Genomic DNA, 9,951 nt, shown 5'->3' on the forward strand with positions numbered 1-9,951 from the left:
AAATTACATTTGAATTGATTGATCATTAATATATATTAAAAAAATTATCTTTAAATAAAATATGTGGAAAAATTATTAAATGTTCATTGGGGGGAAAAAAAAGAATTAAAATCGAGAGCTTGTTGGAGTGTATAAAAAAAATTACTTTCTAATTTAAAGATATTCTCTATTGTGTATAAGATACTCTTTATAAATAGAGAGTTTTTTGAAGATATTCGGGCAAAATACCATTTTAATATTGGATGTGTGAAATGAAATGTGTATACACACAACTAGAAGTGTGTAGAATGGTCTTCTAAACATTACACAAAAATATCCAATGGAAAATGACATCACTAACTAATAAATGTTGTCATTTAATTCTGAACAGAAACGTCGTAGGCATTTTTGAAAAATAAATAATTACTAGATTTTTTGAAACAAAAAGATTAAAGGGTTAATGTTGTTATCATCATGATCATCGTCATCATCATGATGCTAGCCACTCATGGAGATAAAGACCTGATTTTTTAAAGAGTAATGCTATTTGCAGTCGTTCACTGCGACAGTCGCCTTACGTGGCATATACATGACAGGTAGTTATTTGATACATTAATGAATAAAAAAGTTACCACATTAATGCATCAAATAATCACCTGCTATGTGTATGCCACGTAGGGCGACTACCGCAGTGAGCGACTGCAAATAACATTATTCTTTTTTAAATGATAGTGAAATTTAAATCTAGAATTATTACAAATACATGTTTAGTATTTAATATTAGAAAAAATTAAATCATATAACCCTGAAGGTGTTTAATTTTTATAAATGTCTAAATTAATGATACATTCTCCTTTATGAGACGAGTGTCGTGCAATGTTTAATTAGCAGCCTCACTATCAACTCGAACTTAAGTAAAATTTTAATAGTTATAAACGGTCAAACTTGTTAGCAAATAATTTAAAATATAAAAAAAATGAAAATTTGACTTGAATCAATCAGTTGGCTTATTTTAATGATTTCCAGCTTTTTCGGCTTTTTTATTTTATTTAAAAAAAAAAAAAAAAAAGAAGAAGAAGAAGCAAAATCGAGACGATTTTTGGTTTCTCCCATCGAATCGATTGTCCTAGATCATTTTTGCCATTTTTAATCAAAGTGAATATATAAATTATTTATTGATAGCCACTAAAAACATATATTGGAATTTATTGACTCTCTATCACAAATTCTTAACAATTAATAAACTAAGTATTGGTCTTATTTAACATATATATAAACAAGAAATTTGCATGATTTATTTTATTATATAAATAAGTTGTATAGAATCCCCATCTCTAACCAAGATGAACACAGTTTGGTTAAGAAGATTATAAACTATTTTGAAACCCATCATTTAAAACTAGGAAAGTGTTGTATGTATATAATTGTCTATATAATGGTATCCATAATTACACGTGACACTGGATCCAACTTTTAATTCAAATCTCACATTTGCACATCAACAACCGGATGATTGACACATCACATTATGGACATTATTATGTGCAATAATTATGTACAAGTAGAATTTTCCTTAAAACTATTCAAAAAAATTCAAACCAAACCACTTTTTGCTTTTCGATTAGATTTCAAATCACGATTTTAGTGACATAAAAATAATATATTTTCAAACAAGTAAAGAATAAAAAATTGATATAGAATATTAAAATATTCTAAATATAAACATTAAATGCTAATAAATTTTTGTTTTGATATAAGTTTAAACAAATAAATTTGCATGATATATTGAAATATAAGTCAAACAATTTTCAAACCAACGATTTCAAAACTGCAATTACGATTCAATTTGATTAGTTGTCGACTTTTTTGTCCACCCCTATTATATTCACAAGTATCTAGAATTTTATGAAAGAAGGCAAAACATCAAGGACATGATCTTTGTTACAAAATTATGACAAGACACCATCTCCAATTAGTAATTAGTATTAATTTACAATTCCTCGGGAAGAATTTTACATATCATATTTTTTTTTTTCTGTAGTTTACAGTACAATTACAGCTATATTTGCAAAATGTTATTCGTTCAATTTTCATTTGAAGTATTGGTGATTTTTAATTTATGCAATATCATAGAATATTATCCTCGCATCAGAATATATTTAACATCCAAAAAAAATAAAATTAAGTATATGAAAACTAAATGTTACACGTTTGTGGTTTTAGTCACACTATCAAGAGCATCTTATCTTGTTAATTGAATTGTACATGCATGAAAAATACACTCATGTTTTATGTAACTGATACTTTCTTGTGGAAAATGACATCCATATTTGTCCTTTTCTACTAATTTATAGAAATTATATTTGAATATATAACTTCTGTCATACAAATTTTAGAACCATCAATTTTTAGTACATGCTTATCATTTCATGTGCACTTATTTACGAACCTAAAACAACGTAAAGATGTGAAACTTAAGATTAAAAAAAATAAAGGAAAAAATGGTCTGGTCATTGGTAATTTGCTCCCTTTCTTCTCTTTCTGTTCATTCATATAGAAAATTGAGTCGTTCCCGGGAGTATAGTCCAGTGGTGCAAATGACAGGAGTGAGGTTATCTCACGTTTTACTAGCAGTCGCAGTGTGATAGTTCGATTCTTGAGACATGAAATTTGACTCCTTGTAAACGCAGTGTACAAGCAGCTCTTGTTCTCTGACCTGTTGGGACACATTCAGCGATTTACCTCCCTCACAAAACTCTAGGAGCGGGACGGGGCGGGGCGGGACAATGGGGACCTTCAAAATTGGGGTTCAACCTTCTTTTTTTATATGTATAGAAAATTGAGTCTAGTAAGTCAAAGTCATCCTGCAATGCTTCAGTCCGCACATTGATGAATTTTCAATAGTCGAAGAATTTCTGACTTTGGAATAAGACGATGTGCGTTGATCCGGAGTTTGCTCGTTTGGGATTCTTACGGAATCAAATGAATTTGAAGGTGGAATTTCAAGAGAATTATTTTCCATTGCAATTTGAATAACGAAGTAGTGAAACATGGATACTAATTGGGTTGAAAGTTGAATTAATTAGGGTTTCAAAGGGTGGAAAAATGGTCGGGACTCGGAAGACTGATGTATGGTTTTTAGCGACGGAAAGGGAATTTTAAGGAAATTTAATAGTGGAGAGAAAGGTAAATTAGTAGTGCCACTTTAAAAATCTTTTCCATTTTAAGATAGGGAAATGAATTTTCGCCCTTATTTTGCGAATTCTGCCATAAAGAGAGTTTGAATGCATTCCACATAAGCTAGCATACATTTTATTTGGTAAGCATTTGTTACCCACTACGTATTGTTGTAATGTGATCTAAATTTCAGTAGATATTGAAGTGGTCAGTAAGAGATCAAAATTATGGATCGAGAAGAAAAGTCATTGGATTTACGCTAACCTATCACTAGCTAGCCGCTCGGACAATAGGGAAACATTTTGGAGCAGGAAATTATCGCCCGCCTATTGCCAAGCTATTGTTTGCTTGCCACTAGACGGTGCTCGAGCAATAGCGCAGTCCTAATTTTTTGCATTATGTCGGTTTCACGCGTATTTTGAACTATTTTCCATCTTTTAGTTTACTTCCAGAGTTTTGATATGTCCCCTATAAATAGTAGACTGTTCATTCAATTTAGATATTGCAGAGACTATTGAAATTGTATTTTCTCTCCATTGATTGTCAATTAATAAAAATTACTCTGTTCTTCTACAAGTCTCTTTTTGCTTTAATCTTGTTCTTGCTAGTACGATCAATACTTTATATTGTGTCATATAACGTCTTCGCTCCTAACAGATGGTATCAGAGTTGTCGTGATTTTAATAAAGTAGTTTCAGATCTAGTTCGGATTATAACAAGTTGTATTTGTGATTTTGTTTGAGGTTTCTATTATCAATGATAGCCATAGAGTATGAAATTTCACTTTTGGATTGCAGTACAAAATTTTCGTTGTATCAAGTGAAGATGCGAACTGTATTGGCACAAATGGATTTGGATCATTTGTTGTTTGGATTTGACAAAATGCCCACAACTTGGGCAATAGAAGAGAAGCAACGAAAGGATTGGAAGGCACTTTCACTGATCCATCTCTATTTTTCTAACAATATTTTTCAAGATGTTTTGCTAAAAAAAAAAAAACCTGCATTGTGGATGAAATTGGAATAATTGTCTATTACCAAAAGTCTGACAAGTAGATTGCATCTAATGTAGAGGTTGTATTTTCATCGCATGGCAGAAGACGAATCTTTACAAGATCATCTGGCTATGTTCAAGGATATCATCGTTGATTTGGAGACATAAGAGTAAAGTATGGTGAAGAAGATTTGGCCTTAATCCTGTTGTGTTTATTGCCCACTTCGTTTACTTCATTCGGGGACACAATTTTATATAGTCGCGACATACTCACCATTAAAAATGTGTATGATGCCTTGTTCTCTAAAAGAAAGATGAAGCATCTGGTTGGAGCTGAGTCTGGAAATGAAGAAGTTCTTGTTATTTATGGTGATCGACGAAAGGATAAGTTGAGGTTGAGTTATAGCAATTCGATTTGTTTTTATTGCAAGAAGAAATGACACATCAAGAGAGATTGCGAGAAGCTACAGAGCAAAGGTAATTCGACTGCAAATTATCGGAAGCAATCAAATGCTTCGGACGATGCCAACATAGTCGAGGATATTTAAGTGACGGAGATCTCTTGGCAATTTCTAACGTGGAATCCAAACTTGACGAGAAGTGGATTTTGGATACAGCTTGTGCATTCCATATGTGTCCCAATCAAGATTTGTTTGAAACATATGAAACGTTGACGCAAGGTATCGTCATGGGTAACAACGAATCTTCTAGGGTAGCTGGTATTGGCAGAATCAGATTGCAGTTATTAGATGAAACAATTAGAACATTTGGGCAGGTTTGATATGTTCCAGATTTGAAGAAGAATCGCATCTCACTAAATACCCTTGATTCGAAGGGTTATGAGTTCTCTAAAGGAAGTAGAGTCTTGAAGGTCTGGAAGGGTGTCCTTGTAGTATTGGAAGAGCAGAAGAAGTCCCAATTGTACGTCTTGCAAGGACGCACAAAAATGATGAAGAATCATCAGCACAAGTTTAGTACCGTGGTAGATATACAATTTGGTACAGTACTTTTGGGAGTTAGCTCCGGGTCATTATTAAAGAACACACACGGATGAGTTCAAAGCATATGGGTACTTCCACTTTGCTACCATTGCCTGCAGTGCAATCGTGTTCAACTGCTAGGGAATGACCCATGAAGGATAGTTACAAGAATGCTGATTTGGTTGCGTATGTTTTTTGTGGTTTTGAAAGTGTTAAGGCTAGCAAGGGGACTTCAATTAAAGCATTTGGAGTTGATTCTGCTACAAAGTGTGCTTCAACCTTGTTTAGTAAATATTGAATTCCTTGTGGAAATTTTGGGAACCTAGTGTTTGGGTTCGAATATCATTTGTAGATACTGTGGAAGAAGAAGAGTAATTTGTCGTGAGGTGGAGAAGTCCGGTTCTAGTTGAAGAGTTCATTCTATTTCGTTACACTCAGACTTATTTTTGCAGGTGGAGAAGTTTTGGAGGTTTATTCATTGTATCAAAATTGGTGCTTAGATGGAGATTTGTTGTAATGTAACCCAAATTCTAGTAGGTATTGGAGTCATAGTTGAAGTGGTCATGTAGAGATCGAAATTAGGGACCGAGAAAAAAAGTCACCGAATTTTTGCTAGATGGCTGCTTGAGAAATAAGAAAACTTTCTAGAGCAGGGAGTTGACACCCGCCTATCATCGAGCTCTTGCTGGAGTGATGGAGAGTGACAGGGCTATCGCTCGCCTATCGCTAGACGGAGCTTGAACGGCAACATCGTCCGAATTTTTCGCTTTATGACGATTTCACACATATTTTGACTTAGATTCCATCTTTTAGGTTATTTCTAGGATTTTGACATGTCCTCTATAAATAGTAGATTACTCATTCAATTTAGGTATTGCAGAGATCGTTAAAATTGTAGTTTTCTCTCCATTGGTTCCTCTGCAGTCTCTTCTTGCTTTAATGTTGTTCTTACTTATGCGATCAATACTTCATATTGTGTCATATAACATTTTCGTTCTTAACAAGTGGTATCAGAACTGTTCTACTTTCTATAAATTAGTTTCAGATCTGATCCAGATTATAACACATGAAATAATACTATCTAGTTAAAATATTATTGTCTAGTTTTAGTAGTATTAGAATATTAATTAGGGGAAAGAATATAATAAATTTAATCAACTATAGGAATATTAGATCTACGTAATTTCTAAGATTTATCACGTTCTTTTACCTAAACTTGCATTGTAACGCCCCGAGATCTTTTTCTTCCTCATTACTTTATTCTTTTATAAAAATAAGTTCGAGGTGTTACTAACATTTTCTTTGTCTAATTTAAGGGGAGATTTAACATTAATGTATAAATTTTAGTATTAGATTGCTAAATCAATAATGTGAATTCAACAATTCAAAATAAAAATTTTAATTTTATTTAGCTTAAAGTACTACAAATTAAATTGCAAATTTAACATGTTAAATAACTTAAATATCGAAACTACTAAAATAACGTGCACGGAATTAACATAAAATTTTTCTTAAAATAGAAATTGGCAATAATCCTTTCTAAAACTTTTACTTGGCGACTCCATAAGTATCACTCAATCAATCTGCCACGTGTCCGTACAACCTGTTCTAATCTAAAAATTTAGTCAGAGTAAGTATTTTTTTTTTAAATATCCAATAAGAAAAAAAATGCATATTCTTCTTAACATGATATAATTACAAAAATGACATGGCATACCGACATTTCTTAAATTTAGAACAAACTGGTCGCGACATCCAATAGCTCAATTGAAGAACACACACAGATGAGCTCAAAGGATATGGGTACTTCTACTTTGCCACCATTGTCTGTAGTGCAATCGTGTTCAAATGCTAGGGAATGACCCTCGGAGGATAGTTACAAGAATCCTGATTTGGTTGCATATGTTTTTTGTGGTTTTGAAAGTGTTGAGACTAGCAAGGGGACTTCAATTAAAGCATTTGGAGTTGATTCTGCTACAAGGTGTGCTTCAACCTTGTTTGATAAATCTTGAATTCTTTGTGGGAATTTTGGGAATCTAGTGTTTGGGTTCGGATATCATTTGTAGATACTGTGGAAAAAGAAGAGTAATTTTTCGTGAGGTGGAGAAGTTTGATTTTGGTTGAAGAGTTCATTCTATTTCGTTGCACCCGGACCGGACTTATTTTTGTAGGTGGAGAAATTTTGGAGGTTTATTCATTGTATCAAAATTGGTGCGAAGATAGAGATTTATTATAATGTAACCCAAATTCTAGTAGGTATTGGAATCCTAGTTGAAGTGGTCGTGTAGAGATCGAAATTAGGGACCGACAAGAAAAGTTGTCGGATTTTCACTAGATGACTGCTTGAGAAGTAAGAAAACTTTTTAGAGCAGGGAGCTGTCGCCCGCCTGTCACCGAGCTCTTGCTGGAGCCATAGAGAGTGTCAAGGCTATCTCTCGCCTATCACTAGACGGAGCTTGAATGGCAACATTGTCCGAATTTTTCGCTTTATGTCGATTCGAAGTGATTTTGGTTTCAATCTTTATAAATTGTTTCAAACCACAAAACCATTTATAAAAAATAAAAAATTGACAATGAATTAATCTAAATTTTATTCAACCCGATAAAAACTAAACACATTCCAGTGAAAAAGATACATCTATATTAAACATAATTCAATGAAACTCAATATCTAAATAGACAATTATTCATCCCAATTAATTAAGTAAATCATACTTAAATACCCATCAATCATCACAACTATGAATGCAAATCCTCAAAATTGGTTGAAGTGCTGAACAATTATTGTTAAATCATATTCGTCGACTGTCACTTAAATTGAGTAATAATTAAATCTAGATTTTAATTAAAACTCAGATATTTCTTTTTCTTCTATTAATAATTTTCTCAAAAATTAGCTAAATTTTTAGGTTGGTTTGTCCAAATTTTTTTCTGGGATAGCTATTTGCTATATTTTTATTAGTAGTTGTATTATTTTGTTCTAATTTGTATGGGCTCTTTTAAATTTTTAGTGAACATCATTTTTTGTTTATTTACGTCTAAAATTCTTGCCATGTCAATCAGTTAACATTTACATTTTACTTAATTTCTGGCTTTTACTGTTAATTGCTTAAATGATTTGGTGGATTACTAAATTATTCATTTTGAAGATTTGACAAATGAGCCTTTCGACGTAATACTTTGCTGGAAATTGAATATAAATAAGTACAAGTTTATCATCCAAGTTCTGACTATTTAAATATCCATATTTTTTTATGAGTCTATATTTCGCATTAGTGGTTGGATTCTTGATTCTTTTAGAAGTTCGTTGAGCAAAAATATGGTTGATACAATAATTTACCCTAAAATTTGGTTACATAGTAACAAGGAACCTATAGTAATTTGTCAATATTTCTATAAGGTAGAAGTGTTGAATGATTCGCAAAATGTTATATATGTTATATATGGTATTATCGTATTTGATCTTTCTATTTATTTTTCTTATATTAATTATTTTCTATCATTTAACTATAATAAATGAATTCATGTACTATCCTTTTTTATGGAGAAAATGAATTATGTATTACAATTGTAGATATTGCATCAATTAGTATTGACTAAGAGATTAAAATATTTTATAATGTTGTTGCATTATAAAGATTAGAATCATAGAGTTTTAGTTTGTAATATTTATAATGATACTATTTATATTTTAATGTGAAATTTTCAACTAATATTATTAGGAGTGGGCCTAGTCTAGTTCGACCCGATTCTGAAGGAAATCAAACCGAACTAAGTGCCAGCGAGAATCTTAAAAAATAGAACTATTGATTCCATATCCAACTATAAACATGAATCGGAACCAATCCAATTGGTTCTGATTCAATTCGATTAGATGTGGTTCTTTATATTGAAAAATTTATAAAAGTTAAAGTATGAAACTACTTGTCGATTGAAAAAGGACAAAAATAGAATATGAAACCACTTGTTATTTTTTGTAATCTAACAATACCAAAAATCAATTCAAAAGGCAACAAACAAAAATTCACTACAAAAACTCAAGACCAACTTATAAAGGAGAAAGAAAGGATAAACTATTAAACATAATATAGACGATAAAATCTCGACAACAAAAAGAAGTTAAATCTTATTTAATATATATTAAAACACGTAGTATTTATAACTTGATTATCTTTAATAATCTTCAAGGCTCTTGAATCTTGATGGCCAGTCACCTTGGAAACAATGAGAATTTTGATTTTTTATGAAATGTTTAAGTAAAAATATAATTCTCCTATTGGGTTGTATTAAAGCTATGGATATTTAAAGTATTATAAAATTATTTAGACTTAAATTTTGATTACTCATATGATTTTGCTACAAAGGAAAGAACCAAAAGTGTATGGAAAATGAATTTTGAAGTGAGATAATTTTAGGATACAAAGTTTAAAGATCTCGTGCATCTTGATATAAGCAAAAAGAGAATTTTGAAAGAATCGAATTCACTATTGATTCTCAAGATAGTACCAATAATTGGAGTGAAACCAATTAGTTCTTGACACATGGTATCAAAATCATTGACCCATTTAGTAGAGAAATCGGAATCGAACTGACCAATTCCTTCTGGTTTTGGGAAAAAAATGTCCACTCCTATTTATGATTTTACTTGTTTGATATATTCTTTTTTTTTTATTTTTGGTTAAATTGTGATTTTAAATCGAGCTAAATAAAAAAATGGTTAAATTGTGATTTTAAATTGAGCTAAATTTAAAAAAAATGGTGGTTTGATTTGAAAAAATTTCAACCCGCTTTAAGTGATTTGATTTGAAAATTTATCACAAAT

The sequence above is a fragment of the Olea europaea genome, chromosome 19 (assembly GCF_002742605.1).
Source record: "Olea europaea var. sylvestris chromosome 19, O_europaea_v1, whole genome shotgun sequence".
Taxonomy (NCBI): Eukaryota; Viridiplantae; Streptophyta; class Magnoliopsida; order Lamiales; family Oleaceae; genus Olea; species Olea europaea.